At 34.6% G+C, this 21,549-nt stretch overlaps 1 protein-coding gene across 7 annotated transcripts in view; it reads left to right on the forward strand.

Moving 5' to 3' along the window:
* The window catches only part of ADGRB3 (adhesion G protein-coupled receptor B3), a 747,209-nt gene that overhangs the window by 380,005 nt on the left and 345,655 nt on the right, over positions 1-21,549 (forward strand). The gene's annotated exons all lie outside the window — the stretch shown is intronic.

Below are 21,549 nucleotides of genomic sequence, written 5' to 3' on the forward strand. Positions count from 1 at the left end.
CAAATATATTTCTAATACTTGGTATCTGACTTTTAGATGGGCCTAAACACATTGTATTATATATATGTACACAAATATTTGTATTTATCTTCGTGCATTTGTATGATTGCTTGTAGGCCTATTTTTGTGTATCTTTACATGTATATGTAGGATAATATGTATTTATTTTTTCATTTTGCCAAATGCTCATTGCTATCTAATCTAGTTATGAATGTGTGTGTGTATACACACTAGTAATTTTGAAAAACAACATGTTAGTCTTTATGATCTTCCGTACATTGTTCTTGAGGATGCCAAGTTACTTTCTCACTGATTGTCCCAGGCAGGCACTGAATCTGTGTGTGGTGGAACACTTGAGAATACCTTCCAGGGTTAAGATGATGGTGCAACCGCTGCCAATGCAGTTTTTCTGAATATCTTCCAGTAAACAGTAGATCTCTCAGGTCCCTCTGTAGTGGATTCTGTAATGCAACAACCATTATATTAACCAAATGACACGCTTCTCTTTGTGGTTAAAAATTAACAAGCACAAAGAAATAGTCTTCTTAGTGATACACATTGAATTGATTAGGCTTACAGTTTTCTCATTTCTTTAAAGCTTCTTCTGATAATGTTACTGTGATTCAGAATTATTTTCTTTCATTTGTCATACTTTAATACTCTTAACATAAAAACCACTGAACCATAGATAGTAATGTGTTTAAATAAATATATTCTGCCCTATATTCATATTCACAGATATTTATGCTTTAGTTTCTGGATTAGGAAGAGACCTAGTTTGGTGGGAGAATTAACTAGAGAAGTTCAACTGGTAAAGAACATAATTTTTTTTTATGATTAAGGCTTTTGATGGTTCATTTTATACTTAATTTCTTCTGAAGGTCCCTATGTCCTGCAGGGACTGATTTTATCCTAGGATATCTTCCACCAGGGTGACCTCAGATTACAATAGGTTATAGTTAACTACTGGTAATATTCTTCACTTGAGGAAAGTCTATGTAATGGATGCTTCAAAAGTCTGGAGACATTTTGGAGCCCATATATCCTCCTCATCCAGCACAGGCCTTATAAGAAAGTATAGCATCTTTTTTTTTTCCCTTATGGGCATTTTATTTTTTTATTATTATTATTATTATTGTACTTTAAGTTTTAGGGTACATGTGCACAATGTGCAGGTTAGTTACATATGTATACATGTGCCATGCATCTTAATGCATCTTCTGAGCCTATTGGAGGACCCACACTTTTCTCCAGAGTGGGTGTCCAGCAGCTTGTGCCAGTTCAGTAATGGAGAAAGCTGTACCTTCTTATGGACAATTAGAGTAAAAGGAGACCAAAGATGGTATCTTTGTTGAACGATGAATTCAGAAATCAGAGAAATTCCCAATTAAATGTCCATTATAAAAGTGGCTGGGCAGATAAAGGAAAGAAAGTCCGTAGGAAAGGTATAGCATATCTGTGGAAAAGGTTTAGCAATCACAGCTATGAGTTTTAAGGCACGTGGAAGGAATCTAGCGAGATTCCAGGGATGCTAATCACCCAAGCTGGAACCACTTTCCTAAGGGAAGGAAATGAGTTATGAAGGGTCTTGGGGCAGATTGGACAATTGATAAAGTAATTTATGAGTTAAAATGAGATAGAAAAACAGAGAACTATTGTTTTCTTCTTCTTCTTGTAAATGTTAACATCTAATTCTGAAAGGTATTGCTAATTAAAAGAATGATCAGATCAATACATGTCATTTGTGCAGAATGTGTTTGGAATAAAAACTATAAAAATCAAAGCCAATCTCAGAGTCTAGCAAACTTAAATTGGATTTAAGCTTAAATTTGGATTTATGTTTTAGAATCACAGCATATCACATTCTCTATAGCTGTATTATTTGCTGTAAAAATTTCATAAATGTCCATCAATTACAATCATTTATTCATCTTTACCTTTCTTTGACTTACCAAGGTTGTATATTTGAAAATATTGTGTATTTTTTTGCAATAAGATTATGTTATCTAGGTTTACCTTCTTCCCTTAAATGTGATTAAACTTTAAGTGGTATATTAAGCATAACTCAAAAGAGTCAAATCCTGCAAATAAAGTCAATATCATCCTATATCCTTGTCCATCTTGCCTGAGGATAGTGATTGTTCCGCCTTCTGATTGTTTACATAGCAACAATTATCCATATTAAAAGTTATGTTCTGTGACTAAAAACTCTAAACATTATTTATACTGACTACCCAAAAGACATCTTATTTACTGTTGATTTCCTCAAATGCTAGCTCTGGGACTGACTGACACTGTAGTTTGGTGACTAGAACAGAGGCTTATGCTCCATAGTATTCAGGAGTTTTCCAAGTTGTATATACTAGTATTAAATTAAGTAATATGAATAATGATCTCTTACTATTAATACTTTTTATGTTATCCAATTTGATACTATATATGTAAAACATCATAATGTTTTGTCTGATATTTCCAATGTTTTTGAGCATGGACATAAATAGAGACTATTTTATAGTAGAAAGTTGTGAAACATGTGAATTGGCCCTCATTCTGTCTTACATTCTAAGTCCAAATATTAATTATCCAACAGTCTGCTCATTATATTGAGCAGACATGTATGCACAAACACAGGCATGCACACAGCATGTGAGAAATGAATAGAGACTAAGTAACTAAGAAAGTTTGTTTCTTATGGCCATTTTCTTTAGAATGTGTTGGATTAAGACTACTTAAAGAACTTCAAAAATCATAATGTATTTTAGAGAGATTATAAATTATTTTTTCATAAAGTCTATATGTATAGCTGCCTCACTTTTCTGGACTATAGACAGTAAACTCCTGAAGGAAGAAAGAGTTGAACAGTCAAATATAAATGCCAAAAAGACCATGCAATTTAATAAAAGACTCTCAGAACTAATAGATTATTTTATTTCAACTTTAAATATAGTTTCAGCATTACTGTTTTCTAGTTACTGGATTAGATAGAATGGGTTGGAAGCAGAAGCAGTGCTATTAGAGGCACATATATAGCAAATAGAATAGATGAAATGCTGGAACAATAATAACAAAGAAATACTTTTTCCTTACTGTCATTTCCTAAAGAAATGACACCTCATGTCTCACCTTTGAGAGCGTTAGTTCTAAGACTTAGGGCGATAATTTATATTTAAAAGCATGGCCTTAATTCATCAAGATAAAAGTTCCTAGAATCTGATTAAAATCTCAGAAAAAGGAGTGACACATTTTAGAAAGACTTTCTTCAAAAATAGTTCAAATGAAACAGTTCGAAGCTTCTTTTTTTCTGAAAAATCTCCCCGTCTATATTGGCTTTTGATAAATGAAATGCTCTTATATGATAAAAAATTCTATGAACATTTTGGTGTATATGCGTGCATGTACATTTTTATAGGGAGCATGTTCATAGCTTTGATCTGTTTCTTAAAAGATTTATGATCTCAAAATGTTTAACAGAGGTTTGGAAGAAAATAGTCTACAAACAAAGATTTCAAACCAATGAATTTATAAAATAATCAAGCTTCAATATAATATTTAATTTTCATTTTAAATATGTATATGACATCTAAAATAAACACATGAAAGTTATAATGCATGAGTTAATGAGCATTTATTAAAGACTAAATGTTCTGCTAGTTTAAATACTTACTATATAAATGAATGTGTGAATGTCTATGAAAGATTTCAATTTTCAATATGCCTCTTTTTAAAAAAAATTATATTTGAAATGTTTCAACTATCTGCATAGGTAAGTGGTTTTTGTTTTAGGAAAAGCATGTGGCTTTTTCAATATATCAATAATTTTAAAAATGTATCAGTATCAATTAGGTCTGGAGGGCCATATCTTTATATTATTTAATATGAGATATTTTTAAAAAGTTATTTTTTCAAGACAGAAAGTTATTTTTCAATGAAAATATTATTTGAAGAATCATTTCGACTTGCTTTCTATACTTTTCCTCTAAACATTTTTCCTTAAGGACCTTGCAGTCCTATTTCTCTTATTATCTGCCTGAAGCTCCTATTTGAAAAACCTTCCAGAAACTCTAATTGCCAAATAAATCTACTCCCGTTTTTCATCCTTCACATCCTCTGTGCTTTGCTAACCACTCTCTTTCTTGATACTGTTCATTCCTTTAAAAATTTTACATTAACTACAGTGTAAAATATACTCAAAGGATAAATCTAAACTCATGGCTTGAAAGTATTTGGATTTCTTTTGCGGTAATAGCATAAAACAAATAACATGAAGCCCTGAAAAGGTAAAAGTACATTATTTTGAGGTCCAGCTGTTTGCAGTTCCAAATACAAAATGGAGTGTGTGAGATCTGACATGACTAGAATGACAAGGCAAGGGAATGGGACTATATTGTTCTAACGATTTGTCCAAAGTTACAGTGATGATTTATAGTTTTCGTTATATTTTCAGTTATATATTTTTCACAATAGCTTCATGTAGCATATTACATTTGCTTTTATTGATAAGAATATCCTATTCTTTAGAAATTAATTGTATTAGTTTAGAACCTAGAACTAGAATTGCATTCATTGAACTGAATTCAAGAAAGATCAGTGATGTGTCACATGTTACTCACCCATTGACTATATTCAAGTAAAAACAAAAATAATTTTTCTCTTACTATAAGCAAAGCCTTTGCTGAATGATTCAGATCATTAAAATAAATGACTAATCTTCTAGCCTGCAAGAAAATTGCAGTCTAGTTGTAGACAGAAAAGAATTACATAAATAAATAAACATCAAATACACTTTGATATGTGTCATATAAGCCAAATGTTAGTGCTTTATTCCAGGAGATGTTGTTCTGTGTAAGGATCAAGAAAAACTTCTTAGAGAAGGAAGCATTTAATGTAGACTTTGAAGAATGGCTGGATTGTTGATAAGTCAACATAAAGAAGAGTGAGTAGCAAATAGATGGTTACAGTCCAGAATATTCTTTTAGCAAAGATGATATAGAGATGTCAAAGTTGAAATTGTGCTTGGGGAAAAAATTGCCTATTTTAATAAAAGCACATATGTATAGAAGTGAAGGAAGTAAAATAAAATTGGAAAGGCATGTTGATTCATGGTTCTGAATTCTAAAGATAATAGGGAGTCACTGAATCTTTACCTGACAAGAGTTGTGCTTTGGTAGAACATATGTAAGATGAGAAAATAGAATTGATTGAAATTGGGAAACACCATCAACATAGTGAGTCCAAATGTAGATAGAAGGCTTTTAATAGTAATTCATGCAGGAGACAATGAAGACAGGAATTGCTGGTGGTAAGAGTAGGAACTGACATGTGGGTACGAATTTGAGACTCTGTCCGAGGCTAGAATTGATAGGATTCCATAACTGACTGGGGTGTGAGAGATAATGGAGGGATTGACATTATGTTTATTCGACACACATTTGTGAGTATTTTTGACATATTAATATTTAGACAAGTATAGCCCCCAAGTGAAAAAAATAAAATGAGAACTTGGATTTTATTAGAGGAGTCAAATCTGTAAATACACATTTGGTGACCAACTGCATAAAAGTGATAGTTGGAGTCATAAAAGTTTTCTTCAATTATCAATACAATAATAAGGTAGAAGAGCCGTAACGTGATATCTACATTAAAAACAAAGAATCAAAGTTGGTGTCAGAGTAATAATGGTTAGAGGTAGTAGGTATAAGGAGTTCCAGGACAAGACAGTATAAAATCAGTGTCCTATAATAAAATGGAGAGAACGTTTCAAATTGATCGCTCTACTTAATATCAGTTGCTAATAAAGTTCAGTGTCTTAAGATGAATTTTATGGGATTATCAATTCTATAACATGAAAATTCTCAAGGAAAAGTGCAGACACAGTGAACAGGATCTAAATTTTCAAGTTCTTTATGTGGTTTCAATGGAATACACCCTTGAAATTTTGATACAGTAATCTTTATGAATTTACTTTAGACAGATGAATGTTGCTACACCCACTTACAGCTATTTCACAACTGTTCCTTAGGAATTATTTGATGCTGAAAATATCAAGTAAGAAGGCAATGGTTTTAGGCTAAATAAGATCTTCAAATACAGAATGCTATAATTATTAGTTGTAAGGAATTTCAAAAGTTCTTCTGATATATAAACCCTAACAGATATGAGAATCTAAAACGTATCAATATAGTTATCCAGTAATCCAATAAGGCTAGTGCCTTGAAAGCATTAAAGTAAGATATTTTTCTCTGAAAAGGTAAATATTACTGTGTCTTCTTGGTTTAGAAAATATTAAATATGAAGGCAGCTGGGCACGGTGGCTCACGCCTGTCTCTACTAAAAATACAAAAAATTAGCCAGGCATGGTGGCAGGTGCCTGTAGTCGCAGCTACTTGGAAGGCTGAGGTAGGAGAATGGTGTGAACCCAGCAGGCGGAGCTTGCAGTGAGCCGAGATTGCGCGCCACTGCACTCCAGCCTGGGTGACAGAGGAAGACTCTGTCTCAAAAAAAAAAAAAAAAATTAAATATTAAGTTTGTCGGGATGAAAATTCATAGTTGATGTTTTCTGAAATTGAATCCAAATTCAACCTGAAAAATGGTGTGATACAATGTTGACGTCTCCTTTCTCTGTGCAATGCCTTTTCATCAACACCAAACCTATGTTCTTTCTTATATTCACTGGCAAACTTAATCATTTCATTGGTAGAATATCTTGTTCTTTAATAGAGAAACCAACTTTCAGTCTGACAATATTATTCTAAAATATAGTGGCTTCTCTTTCTAGGCTTTATTTTGCTTTGTGTCGCCGCTTAGTTTTGTGATTCACACATCCCCATCTCTTGTTTGACTTCCTTTCATTAAAAATAAGACACTTGTAGTCTGTTGACATCACACCTGAAAAATACACAATTTAACTTTTTTTTTTTTTTGGTATGTTTATTTGTGGCACCTGACGTCAGTTCAGTCAGCTAGATTTGAGTTTGAATGTGCTAAGTTCTATCTCTGCCTTCTGGCTCTTTACCACCCTTGCTAAACACCTGAAGCTAGTGGGTGTTTTTCTGTAGGTCAGGAAAAAAAATACAACTAAAAATATCTGCTTCTTTATTGTGCTAACACACTGGTTTCCTGAGAAAACAAGTAGTTCAAACATAGTTTTAAACTTTGATATGCGGCCATAGAGTTCTTTGATTGCCTCTCATTTCATGGAAATTATCTCATGGTATTTACTAGGATCCTGTAATTCCACATGGTTGGGGTGGAAGCACTGGGGAGGGTGACATCGTGAAAGGCTATATCAGACCCTGTTAGGAGCAAACAAGACAAACTGCCCAGGCGTGTAATGGGCTTTCTTGCACACAACTGAACCCCAGACTGAGGTGCTCCCTAGTGCTAGTATAATAGATTGGTAATGATTCATGGATTTAACCAGCTTTAAGAGGACTCAGACAATTATTTAGTAAATATGTGCCATGTTTTGTCCTAGAAGATGTCTCAGTGAACGAATTAGACAAACCTCTTGCTCTCATGGAATTTATGTTTTGTGGTAGAGATACAGATGTCAAACCAATGCCATCAAACATGCCCAGTGGTTATAATTGTTAAAAGAGAGATGAAGCAGTCGACAGGGTGAGCGGTTAATGAGTCAAGAGAGCAGTGTCATTTCAGGGAGGATGACCAGGGAGGGCCTTTCATCTGCAAAGTGATATTTGAATATAGAACTGAACCTTTAGAGCATGAGATGCAGTGATATGTAGGGGCAGAACACTTCAGACAGAAGAAACAATAAGTAAGTAGAAAGGCCATGATGCACCCATGTGCTTCATATATTGGAGGAACTGGGGAAAACCACTAGTGCTGGAATAGCTGAGGGAGGAGCAGTGGGAGGAAATGAAGTCAGAAAGGGAGTGGGAAGTGAAGCTAAAAGGTATTTGTCTGAGGTCTGAAAGGAATGCAAAACGCTTAACAAGTATTTGTCACTTACCTAAGGGGATACATCCTAAGAAATGCATCCTTAGACTATTTTGTTGTGCGAACATCATAGAATGTACTTCCACAAACCTAGATGGTATAGCCTATTTCACATCTAGGCTACAGGGTATAGCCAATCGCTCCTAGGCTACAAACCTACACAACATGTTACTGTATTGAATACTGTAGGCAACTGTAACACAAGGGTAAATAGTTGTGTGCCTAAACATAGATAAGCTATAGTACAAATTTGGTATAAAATATTAAAAATGGTACACCCGCATAGAGCACTTATAATGAATGAAGCCTACAGGACTTAAAGTTGCTCTGCATGAGTCAGTGAGTGAGTAGTGAGTGAGTGTGAGGGTGTAGGAAATTACTGTTCACTATTGTAGACTTTATAAACACTGTACACATAAGCTACACTAAATGTATTAAAAAAAATTTTTTTTCCAATAATAAATTAACCTCAGCTAACTGCAACTCTTTTACTTTATAAACTTTTTTTTTTAACTTTTGCAGTCTTGTAATAATACATTGCCTAAAGCACAAACATAGTGTACAGCTGTAAAAATATTTTCTTTCTTTATGTCTTTCTTCTATAAAACTTTTTCCTATTTTTAATTTTTTAATTTTTTAATTTTCCTATTTTTAATTTTTAAATTTTAGATTTTAATTTTTTTATTTTTTTATTTTATTATTATTACACTTTAAGTTTTAGGGTACATGTGCACAATATGCAGGTTAGTTACATATGTACATAGTTACATATGCACAATATGCAGGTTAGTTACATATGCAGGTTAGTTACAATATGCACCCATTAACTCATCATTTAACATTAGCTATATCTCCTAATGCCATCTCTCCCCCCTTCTCCCACCCCACAACAGTCCCCAGAGTGTGATGTTCCCCTTCCTGTGTCCATGTGTTCTCATTGTTCAATTCCCACCTATGAGTGAGAACATGCGGTGTTTGGTTTTTTGTCCTTGTGATAGTTTACTGAGAATGATGATTTCCAATTTCATCCATGTCCCTACAAAGGACATGAACTCATCATTTGTTATGGCTGCGTAGTATTCCATGGTGTATGTGTGCCACATTTTCTTAATCCAGTCTATCATTGTTGGACATTTGGGTTGGTTCCAAGTCTTTGCTATTGTGAATAGTGCCGCAATCAACATACATGTGCATGTGTCTTTATAGCAGCATGATTTATAATCCTTTGGGTATATACCCAGTAATGGGATGGCTGGGTCAAATGGTATTTCTAGTTCTAGATCCCTGAGGAATTGCCACACTGACTTCCACAATGGTTGAACTAGTTTACCGTCCCACCAACAGTGTAAAAGTATTCCTATTTCTCCACATCCTCTCCAGCACTTGTTGTTTCCTGACTTTTTAATGAATGCCATTCTAACTGGTGTGAGATGGTATCTCATTGTGGTTTTGATTTGCATTTCTCTGATGGCCAGTGATGGTGAGCATTTTTTCATGTGTTTTTTGGCTGCATAAATGTCTTCTTTTGAGAAGTGTCTGTTCATGTGCTTCACCCACTTTTTGTTGGGGTTGTTTGTTTTTTTCTTGTAAATTTGTTTGAGTTCATTGTAGATTCTGGATATCAGCCCTTTGTCAGATGAGTAGATTGTGAAAATTTTCTCCCATTTTGTAGGTTGCCTGTTCACTCTGATGGTAGTTTCTTTTGCTGTGCAGAAGCTCTTTAGTTTAATTAGATCCCATTTGTCAATTTTGGCTTTTGTTGCCATTGCTTTTGGTGTTTTAGACGTGAAGTCCTTGCCCATGCCTATGTCCTGAATGGTAATGCCTAGGTTTTCTTCTAGGGTTTTTATGGTTTTAGGTCTAATGTTTAAGTCTTTAATCCATCTTGAATTAATTTTTGTATAAGGTGTAAGGAAGGGATCCAGTTTCAGCTTTCTACATATGGCTAGCCAGTTTTCCCAGCACCATTTATTAAGTAGGGAATCCTTTCCCCATTGCTTGTTTTTGTCAGGTTTGTCAAAGATCAGATAGTTGTAGATATGCGGCATTATTTCTGAGGGCTCTGTTCTGTTCCATTGATCTATATCTCTGTTTTGGTACCAGTACCATGCTGTTTTGGTTACTGTAGCCTTGTAGTATAGTTTGAAGTCAGGTAGCGTTATGCCTCCAGCTTTGTTCTTTTGGCTTAGGATTGACTTGGTGATGCGGGCTCTTTTTTGGTTCCATATGAACTTTAAAGTAGTTTTTTCCAATTCTGTGAAGAAAGTCATTGGTAGCTTGATGGGGATGGCATTGAATCTATAAATTACCTTGGGCAGTATGGCCATTTTCATGATATTGATTCTTTTAATTTTTTTTTTTGTTAAACCCAAGACATGAACTCACACATTAGCCTAGGCCCTACGCAGGGTCAGGATCATCAATGTCACTGTCTTCCCCTTCAAATCATGTCCACCTGAAAGGTCCTCAGGGGAAATAACATGCATGGAGCTGGCATCTCCTATGATAACACTATTTTCTTCCAGAATACCGCCTGAGGGACTTGCCTGAGGCTGTTTTACAGTTAACTTTTTTCTTACATAGGAGTACACCCTAAAATAATTGTAAAATGTACAGTATAGTAAATACTAAGCAATAGAAATGTTTCAGCTGCATTATAATTTTATATGACTACCATCATATAAAGGGCCCATAGGTGACCAAAACATCATGTGGCACATGATTATAATCTGATTTAGGTACTAAAAGGATCTTTCTGACTATGAAGTGGAGATATTATAATAGACTATTTGGCGCTTGAGTGAAACTAGGAAGAGCAGTGCTGTGCTTATTCAGATGGGAGAACAGAGGTTTGGGTCAAGTGACAGTGGAAATAGTGAAAAGGGGTCAGATGCTGAAGATATTTTAGTTGTTGATCTGAAAGAGCTTACTAGTAGGTAGAAACAGAGTGTGGAAGAAGGAGAGCACTCAAGGAAATGTTTCCACTGCATCTCCAAGAATCCAACTACAGAAGCAAGACAGATTTATATCAAAAATTTACTTTGGCAGCTATTCGAATGCCTGTAAAGTTTAGAGTTCAAAGCAATCTTATTTTGACTTTTTAAAAATATGTTATCCTTCCTAACTCCAACCCAAATCCTTGCTCCTGTGGTTTAAGCCCATTTCATTTTTACTGTTCTCAAGGAGACTGAGCAATTTTATCCTCAGAAGCCATCAGCATTCTGTCATCATCCCACCATACAAATCCTTGGACAAAAGCCAGAATGAAATTGTTCATTCAAATGACTTTGTAACTCATATTGAGTTGTCAGCTAACAAATGAAATAAATCCTGCTTTCCCTACCATTTTTGTGTTCCTTTTTTAATTGGAAGGTCCAGGAGCCTTTAGAATAGAACTCTTAAGGCTCAACCAAGTCCAGAAAGAAACTAGTCAGCTCCATTCCTTTGAAAGCTGTTTTCTGTTTTTTTTTTAATAAAAACTTAAATATAAGAATACCATAGAAGTTTATTATCTAAGTTGGAAATATATTTGCAAAACATCTTCATCTCTGCAGCTTTACAAATGTTATTTGTAATAGAACTACTCTCGTAGTTATAACCCTGGACTTTAACGTCGAAAACACTGATCATGTTATGATGTTTCAATTAATTAGTAGGGCTGCATTCTTTTAGAAGTTAACTGGCTGTGAAAAAAATAGTAATATAATATTTCAAAATTTATCTTATCTGTTTTATACAGCCGTGCTCAAAGACACAACTATTCATGGTGTCACTATTAAATAATGCTTCTTGTCCCTGAGAAACTTGAAAACATTGTTAATACTCTTTCTTGTTTTGAGTAACCCAAATGCTCTAAACTTTCTATATTATCACATATTATGACAATTTCTAGCCTTAAACTTCTGAACTTCCTTCACAAGTACCATTTGAGTACAACATAAAGAAAGGTATTTTTATTTGTTTTTTCCCCTTTTATTCTTCAAGCTTTCTAAGAAAAGTTTTGTTAGAGCATCCTTAATATTTCATAGCATGCCCCAAATTAATGTTTTCACAAATATTTATGATACTATTTACTCCTCACAACCTTTCTGCCTGGGTGAGAAGGGTACCCACATAATTTATCCTACATCAGTGCCTCCCATTCAGAGTGGGTGCAATTTTTTCCCCTTTGCATCTTGGTAATTGAAAGTCAAAGATTTGTTTCATTTTCTTACTCAGCCAACCACACTCTAACCTACTTCTGTTATATAATGAACTTCAGTGTAATTTTTTTATTATGTGACTCTAGGGAAATCATACTCATCTGTTCTATATTTCTACATCAAGGTAAAATAACTCCTGACCATTTGTTTTATTTTGTGCTAATATTCTTCATATGTATCTACTTTGTTAGAAAATTTGAAATTGTTTATTTTTGGCTAATTACACAAGTTAAGCTTTCACAAATCTTTTATACCATAGCTTAGATGATGAAAATGTGAACTTATTTGTTACTCCTTCAGTCTCCATCCCTTCAGCAACTGTTTAGGAGAGAGGGCATAAATAGAGGGCCAAACCTTTCATTCTTAGCCATATAATTTCTTTTGAATTTTTTATTTACTAAGAAAATACTCATAGTCTAAAGAAACCTAAGGAGGTCACATAGAATTAGGTTGCAAACGTATGATATATAGAATGCACATTAATGTGCAGCAGCATTGGGAAAATCAATAGGAAAAGCGGAGGAAAAGCTGACTTCTGCTGTAGCTGTACAATGTATGAGAAAAGAGCTTAAGGACTAAAGAATGAAATGACTATAACAGAGATAGTGATGGTGAAGGAGTATGCTTGAGTAGTATATCTTTCTATACTGGACATGAGTTGTGAAAGCTGTCCTCAAATAGAAAACCATAACTTCAAAAATTAAGATTTCCTATAAGAATACAGGCCAAGAATTCTAGAGTTTCTTACATGTTAACACATAGAACTTAAACAAATTTACAATAAAAGAACAAACAACCCCATAAAAAAGTGGACGAAGGATATGAACAGACACTTCTCAAAAGAAAAAATTTATGAAGCCAACAAACATATATATATATATATATAAAGCTCATCATCACTGGTCATAAGAGAGGTGCAAATCAAAACCACAATGAGATACCATCTCATGCCAGTTAGAATGGCGATCATTAAAAATTCAGGAAACAACAGATGCTGGAGAGGATGTGGAGAAATAGGAACACTTTTACACTGTTCGTGGGAGTGTAAATTAGTTCAACCATTGTGGAAGACAGTGTGGCGATTCCTCAAGGATCTGGAACCAGAAATACCGGCTGACCCAGCAATCCTATTGCTAGGTATATACCCAAAGGATTATAAATCATTTTACTATAAAGACACATGCACACATATGTTTATTGCATCACTATTCACAATAGCAAAGACTTGGAACCAACCCAAATGCCCATCAATAATAGACTGGATAAAGAAAATGTGGCATATATACAACCATGAAATACTGTGCAGCCATAAAAAAAGGTGAGTTCATGTCCTTTGCAGGGACATGGATGAAGCTGGAAACCATCATTCTTAGCAAACTAACACAAGAACAGAAAATCAAACACTGCATGTTCTCACTCACAGGTAGCAGTTGAACAATGAGAACGCATGGACACAGGGAGGGGAACATCACACACCAGGGCCTGTTGGGGGAGTGGGGGGCTAGGTGAGGGAATAACATTAGGAGAAATATCTAATGTAGATGATGGGTTGATGGGTGCAGCAAACCACCATGGCACATGTATACCTATGTAACAAACCTGCACGTTCTGCACATGTATTGCAGAACTTAAAGTATAATAAAACAAAACAAAACACATAGACATAGCCACAAACATTTTGGGTTTGAGTTTTCTTTTCTCTTCTCTTCTCTTCTCTCTCTGTCTCTCTCTCAAGAATTCTAGAGTTTCTTACGAGTTAACATATAGACTTAGCCACAAACATTTTGGGTTTTAATTTTCTCTTCTTTTTTCTTTTCTTTTCTTTCTTTTCTGTTTTTTCCTCTTCTCTTCTCTTCTCTTCTCTCTTCTCTTCTCTTCTCTTCTCTTCTCTTCTCTTCTCTTCTCTTCTCTTCTCTCTGTCTCTCTCAAGAATTCTAGAGTTTCAGCCAAGCGTGGGGGCTCATGCCTGTAATCCCAGCACTTTGGGAGGCCAAGGCGAGCGGATCATGAGGTCAGGAGATCGAGACCATCCTGGCTAACACAGTGAAACCCAGTCTCTACTAAAAATACAAAAAATTAGCCGGGCGTGGTGGCAGGGACCTGTAGTCCCAGCTACTCGGGAGGCTGAGACAGGAGAATGATGTGAATCCGGGATGCGGAGCTTGCAGTGAGCCGAGATCATGCCACTGCACTCCAGCCTGGGTGACAGAGCGAGACTCCATCTCAAAAAAAAAAAAAAAAAAAAAAAGAATTCTAGAGTTTCTTACATGTTAACATGTAGACCTAGCCACAAACATTTTGGATTTGAGTTGTTTCTTTCTTTCTTTTTCTTTCTTTCTTTCTTTCTTGCTTTCTTGCTTTCTTGCTTGCTTGCTTGCTTGCTTGCTTGCTTGCTTTCTTCTTTCTTTCTTTCTTTCTTTCTTTCTTTCTTCTTCCTCTGTCTGTCTCTGTCTCTCTTTCTTTCTTTTCTTTCCTTTCTTTCCTCTTTTCTTTTTCTTTCTTTCTTTTTTTCTTTTTTTTTTTTTGAGACAGGTTCTTAATTTGTCACTCAGGCTGGAGTGCAGTGGCATGACTTCAGCTCAATACAACCTCCACCTCCTGGGCTCAAGTGATCCTCCTGCCTCAGCTTTTTGAGTAGCTGGGACTACAGTCATGCGCCACCACGCCAGGCTAGTTTTGGTATTTTTGGTAGAGACTGGGTTGCCATGTTGCCCAGGTTAGTCTCGAACTCCTGGACTCAAGAGATCCTCCCACCTTGGCCTCCAAAAGTGTTGGGATTACAGATGTGAGCGACTGTTCTGGCAGTTTTCTTTATTCTCTATGAAGAGCTTGAATTTCTACACAAAAAGTTTTTGATGACCTGTGTGCCCTAGGGAAGGTATAAAGAGAAGTGTTGCATAAAGGGGTTGGTGGTTTGCCTCAGTTCACGAGATCTTCAGAGGACTTTAATTAGGAAAATTTTTTTAAAAATGGGATTGAGCAAAAGGATCGTTTGGGAAACTAGGTGGCAAGTGGCTTTCTATTTCCCTGGAGACCTAGTATATGAAAGATCTTGGAATTAGAGGTCTCCCCCAGCTGACTTCATTGTTATTTCTGAGATAAACTCCTTCAAAATCTGGTAGATTCACACCAATAACATAAATGGGAAGGTGAAATCTAAAGTCAATTGAAAACAAATTTTGAATTTTATAAAATATTACTTCTGATTTGTATTGGTTTTGTATTGCAATGATTTGAAATTAGTAAAGTTATCATGCTGTATGCCTTCTTTTCAATTTTGTTCTTCAAATGAACTAGAAAGATGCTGTTGTGAGCTTGTGTGAATATAAAAAACAATCCCAGTTTAACTGTTTCTATGGCAATAATTGCTCATCTCTATGGAAATAGTGGTCTGCCTATTTAACAATAACCAGAGAAGAGAAAAGAGGTATTGACTCCCTTTTAACAATTTTTCACTTTTTTTCTATTTCATTTCACCTTTTCAAAGGTCTTATTTTGTTTGGTTATACCAAGAAATCTGGACTAAATTATTCCTTTCCTCCTTTGCTTCCTTCACTGAATTCCAAATAAATAAATACTCATGTGAATTTGAAAACTAAAAATTCTGGCTCTGATTGAAGACTGTGCTTTTATGTCAGTGCAAGTAGGGATGCCCTTTTGTATCTTTTAAAACATGCTAGCTTTGGAGTTAGACATCTGGCTGCAAACCTTGACTGTACCATGACTAACTAGCCTTCTGGAAGTTATCTCCCCTATATAGCTGTCAAGATTAAAGGTAACGTATATTTAGCACATATAAACACAAGGCCAAATATGGGCTGTACTACTGATTTGATATGTGACTTTGGTTAGGCTACTCAGTCCCTTGCAGCCACAGTCTACTCCTCTAGGGAACTTCTAAAGTTCCTACTTAAATTCAGTATCCTACATTTTAAAAAATATATAAATATTATATTTATTGTGTACTTTACAAAGAAGATCCAGATCCCAGACTTCTAGGCAGATATTATGACCAATCTAGAACACCATTTGTGCTGTCTAGCTGTTTTGTGGTTGCCTTCTGTGGTGTAATGGCAGTTAGGGCCCATGAAGATTTCAATGGCATTTGGCATTTTGCTATCTTAAAAAGCTATTCTTCTTTGTAGTTATTTGTCATTAGTCAGATCCTAGCTCTCTTGAATGATTCATACAAATAAATAGTTTCTGCTTTAATTTTATATTTTTTCCTTAACATATACTCCTTCAACTATGGTCTGCAAAATTTCGCCAATTATCTCTATAGATGCATCAAATAATTCTGAAGTATTGCTACATTCTCTGAAATTTATAAATGAATTAGTTCATTTTTATCCTTAACTGAAGTCTTTTGAATAGTCAAAAATATTTTCGTTCTTTTGCAATGCAATTAAATTTTCCATATGAACAGCTTTAACTTTAGAAATATAAATAATTTCTTATATAGCTAGTTTAGCATATTTTTTTAATTTGGTCTTTTGTTTTGATGTGTGGCATATGTACATGAGAGACCAGGTATGAATGTGTGTTTGTGTGTCTATCTTCTAAAATATTTATCAGTGTTTGAACCAGATATGCAGTTCTTTTAGTTATCATTAAAATTCATACTACAGGCTTAAGGAAAAATTAGGTGTTTTTTTCCAAAGTTACATTAAAGAATGAAGATACCTTTTAATGAAAGTTAAACTGAATTGAGACTCCTACAATAACAAGATTTAAAGGGAATATAATTGTCTATACTGGACAGTATTGTATTGAAGGCATAGCTGATTACTACAAAGTAGAAGCGAACTGTTCATAAGGGAGTGATTTATATTGGATAATAGGTTATATTCCCAAATATATATTCTGAATTCAGACAAAACCTGCCTCATTGAATTTATTAACAGGATTCTCAAATGAAGTGGGAATACATAATTGAGACTAAGATACTAAAGCATTTTCTTTATTACTATAAAATGTTTAGAAAGCATCTTCAATATCCATTTAGCTATAGTTTTCCTCTTTGAAATATGAACCTTCCTCCTTTTGAAGAATTTGTACTTTTTATTACAAAGTCTGACCTTCCTTTCTACTTTTTACAGTCACCTTTTGCTTTTTCCAAGTTAATTCCCTGATTATTTGTCTTTTAATTTCCCCTAACTCCAAATACTTACCTTATTGCCCCAGAATAACATCTATTATATTTAAAATGTATTCTGAAAATCTAAAATATCTTTAAAAATCACAGAATTTTAGAAACATGGAATATTTATTTTTAAATTATTTCTTAACAGAGAAGCAAATATATTATTTTGTAATATAATTTAGACTACATAGGTGAAACAAAATTATGACTGGTTGATATGCTCTTTTTAGCTATAAATTTATTTTATACTATAATTATATAAATTATATAGCTATATATTTTATAAATTATAGCTATATATTTATAAATTATGATATATATAAATTATAGCTATATATTTATATAGCTATAAATATATAACTATATGGTGAGAGACAGAAAGAGAGAAAGAGAGGAAGACAGAGAGAGAGAGAGAGAGAACAACAACAGCACATTAACTTAGAAAGGGATAGTTTAATAATGAGAGGATGGTTTTAAAAGAAGTCAAAACCATCACTCATTTAGTGTTAGTGGAACTCAATTAGTGTTCACTGGTAAATTTTATACAGTTAAAAAGAGCATAGCTATATAAACTGAAATAGAACACCCAATTTGATCATAGAGTGTGTGTTTGTGGGGCTGGAGAGTAAGCTATTGTTTGTTTGAGGATTTGTTTGTTTAATAATCCAAAGACCAAAATTATTTTCTGAACTTTAGTGTCCTTAATAGTCTATTGCTTCATATGGGAAAGACATGATGTTTTCAAATATAGAGTTGATATATTAATTTTATTAATCGTCATCCTTTAGTTTGTTTATAATTCCAACTGTAAACTCATGAATTTCTACTATAATACCATTAAGATATGTTTTTGTTTCTTTATGATCCAAAATTAGTCTATAAAATATAACTAATTGTGCTTGGTTCAGAGTGTGTTGTGGGATCAAATGAGGTAATTCACTGGTATGAGGATTTAAATGCTTAGTAAATGGTGTCTTCTATTGCTGCTATTACCCCTTTTCTCTCTTCAAAAAATTATATTTGGTAAGGCACATATACTTCAGTTCTCCCTATTTTGAAAAAGATATAGGACCTATGGGTTTTTTTGTTTTTGTTTTTGTTTTTTTTTAGTAAGATGAAGTAAGTATCTACAGATCCATAAACAAGCCAGGACCCAGTATAATAATTAGCCAAGAGAGGAGTTGGTTGAAATTAAAGACGGAAAGTATGACTGAAGAGTAATTGTTAATGTAAAAGATCATGAGCTAACATAGAGGAAGAAGTTAGAGACCAGGTTGGGGAGACCCTGAAAAGGATTTCATATCTTATACAAGTATAACAGGACAGGAAACCTGAGAGTAACATGATCCAATTTATACTTAAAACCTGTGCTGGCTGCATTGTGGAGAATGGATAGGAAAGGCACAACAATGGAAGCAGGGAACATAGTGAGTTGTTTTAATTTAGATAGGGTCTGATGGACTAATGTGTGACAGTCAAGGTGGGCATGAGAAGACAACCTTAAGCTATGTTTTAGAAGTGAAACTGTAAGTACAATGATGAATTGGATTCAAGAAGTGAGGACACAGATGTGTCAAGGGTAACACTGATTTGTGGCTTGAGTAAAGTTGATGGACGTACTGTTTACAGAAATGGGAAAGATTACACAGGAAATGCATATTTTGATGAAGAGTGGATGAAAATCCAGAGTTAAGCTTTGGATACATCACATTTGAGATGCCTGAAGAAATACAACGAAAAAGTCTAAGCAGACAGTTTAGTATTAGGTCTGGAGTTAAGAAGAAAATGTCTCATACCTTTTATGCCCATACTTAAGATACTGTGTGAAGTATGTCTTTCACTACATTGTAATCTCTTTAAATGCAAGGACTCTTTCTTTCTTAATTTTGGATCTTCCACAGCATTTTATACAAGGCAGAGAATGGTTAATGTGAAGAATAAAAAAGAGTTGGCATGAATTGAATCTGTGTACAAGGAGTGAGTTAACTGCCTCCAACTTAATCCTAATGAAAGGTTATTAATTTTTACAGATGGTCAAAGTGAACAGCAATTAAATGACTTGCCAAAGTTCACAAAGTAAATGGAAAACTAGTCCTGGTTGACTCCAGGGCACAAGTTGATCATACTAAACTCACTGCCTCTAATTAAGCCCTTGGTAAACCTCATCTATTAAAAAAATGAGGACAGTTATTGCACCAAACTCACTATATGCTAAGATCTTAGCACATAACAATATACAGAAAAATGCCTATCCTTTTGGAATTTAAAGTCTAGTGTGGGAGGCAGAAAATGAGTAAGTCTATGTAAAAAAAAAAAAAAAAAAACAGAATTACATAATAGAGAGAGATGGGGGCTTGGATATCTTTACATGGGGTAGTTAGGACAGACCAAGCTAAGGAAAAAATAATTTAGCGGAGACCAAGCTAAGGAAAAAATAATTTAGCGGAGACCAAGCTAAGGAAAAAATAATTTAGCGGCGACTTGGATAAGTACAAGGAAAGAATGTTCTAGTTAGAAAGAAAAAGCCCTGTGGTAGAAAAGATCTGTGCATCTTAATCATGGTCACCAAATAAGGCAGCCATGCATAATGTGACTGCAGAGACGTACAGAACCAAGCCATGCGGAGCTTTGTAGGTCAAGGCATAAAATTTGGATTTTTTTCTAGGAGCACTGGCCAGCCATTGAATTATTTCAAGTAAGAAAAAGTCATAATCTGCTTTATATTTAAAAATGACAACTCTGGTTTATGAGAGAAAGAATTTAGGGGCAGGAGTAGAATAAAGAAATCCAGTCAGACAGCTCTTGAATTAATTCAGTTGAGAGATTCTGGTGGCTTTTGGCAGGTTATGGAATGGAGACAGAAGGAAAGGCAGTGATTGAAGACATGTTCCAGAAATAACACCAAGAAGACATGTTGATAGGTGGGTTGTAGGGGGCGAAAAAATCAGAAGTAAAGAATGACCCCCAGATGTGTGGTTTGAATGTCTGAGTACATGGTGGCACCTTCTAGTAAGATGGGAAAGACTGCAGAAGAAAGTGCTTTGGTAGTGGAAAATAAAGGATTCCAATTAGTAAACGTTTGTTGAATTAAAGAATCTCAATATTGACTTTGCTTATATGATTAAATACCATATTTCCTTGCATGATCATTTATTTATGAATTGCCTGTGGCTGCCTTCACATCATAATTGCAGAGTTAGGTAGTTGCAACAGAGGCCTGATAGCCCACAAAACTGAAAATATTTCCGTTTTAGCTCATTGTAGAAAGAAGTTTGTCAACTCATGCTATAGAGCATGATTGAAACCTAAAACTAATTTTAGAGTGTGGTTTTCATTTATTGAATCCAATGGCTGTTCTTCATTCTACATAATCCTTATAAAGCCTTTGACTTCTTATAAAACCATCCTCTCATTATTAAACTATCCCTTTCTAAGTTAATGTGCTGTTGTGGTTCTCTCTCTCTCTCTTTCTCTCTCTCACTCTCTCTCTCTCTCTCTGCCTGTCTCTCTTTCTGTGTCTCACCATTTATTTTGGTGGTATCTTTCCCTATTTATTTCCCTTTATCCTCTAAAAGTGGGTCTTTCCTAAGTTCTTGCTCTATTGTGTCATTTTCTCAATATCTTCATAGCTTCCCACGTGACTTCTTTTAGGTGTCTGCACAAATGTCAGCTTACATGAGAAGCTTTCTCCATTTAGTATAGCTTCCCAAGCCTAATCCATCATTATCTTTCATCTATCATTACTGACCTTCTATCTCATTTTGTTTATTTGTTCCTTGTCTGTCTCTCCCCAAATACTATGCCAGTCCCATGAGGATGGAGACTTTTTTCACAGATGTATTTGTTCATTTGTTAAATTCTTAATTGCTAGGATAGCCTAAGGAATACTGTAGGGGCTCAATAGAGGTTCGTTGGATAAATAAATGTATAGAATGAATTCTTCTGTCTACAATGGTCTCTTTTCCTTTGTTAAGTTATAACACTTTTCATTGCCACTGCTCTTCTGGGAATGAGTGATTTGCTGTCTTGGGAAGCCCTTGTATTGTTGCCTCCTGCTGTTTTTTGCCTGCATTGGTGCCTAACTCCTCTTAGATTCCTGACTTATTTCTCTAATAAGGTTTGAACACCCTTGAGTATCAAATATGATATCACAAATACACAGACACACACACACACACAGTGAGTTAATAATGCTGTATATACACAAGCTCTTCGTTTTGTACTTGGTTGATTATCATCTAATGC

The sequence above is a fragment of the Pongo abelii genome, chromosome 5 (assembly GCF_028885655.2).
Source record: "Pongo abelii isolate AG06213 chromosome 5, NHGRI_mPonAbe1-v2.0_pri, whole genome shotgun sequence".
NCBI classification, from domain to species: Eukaryota; Metazoa; Chordata; class Mammalia; order Primates; family Hominidae; genus Pongo; species Pongo abelii.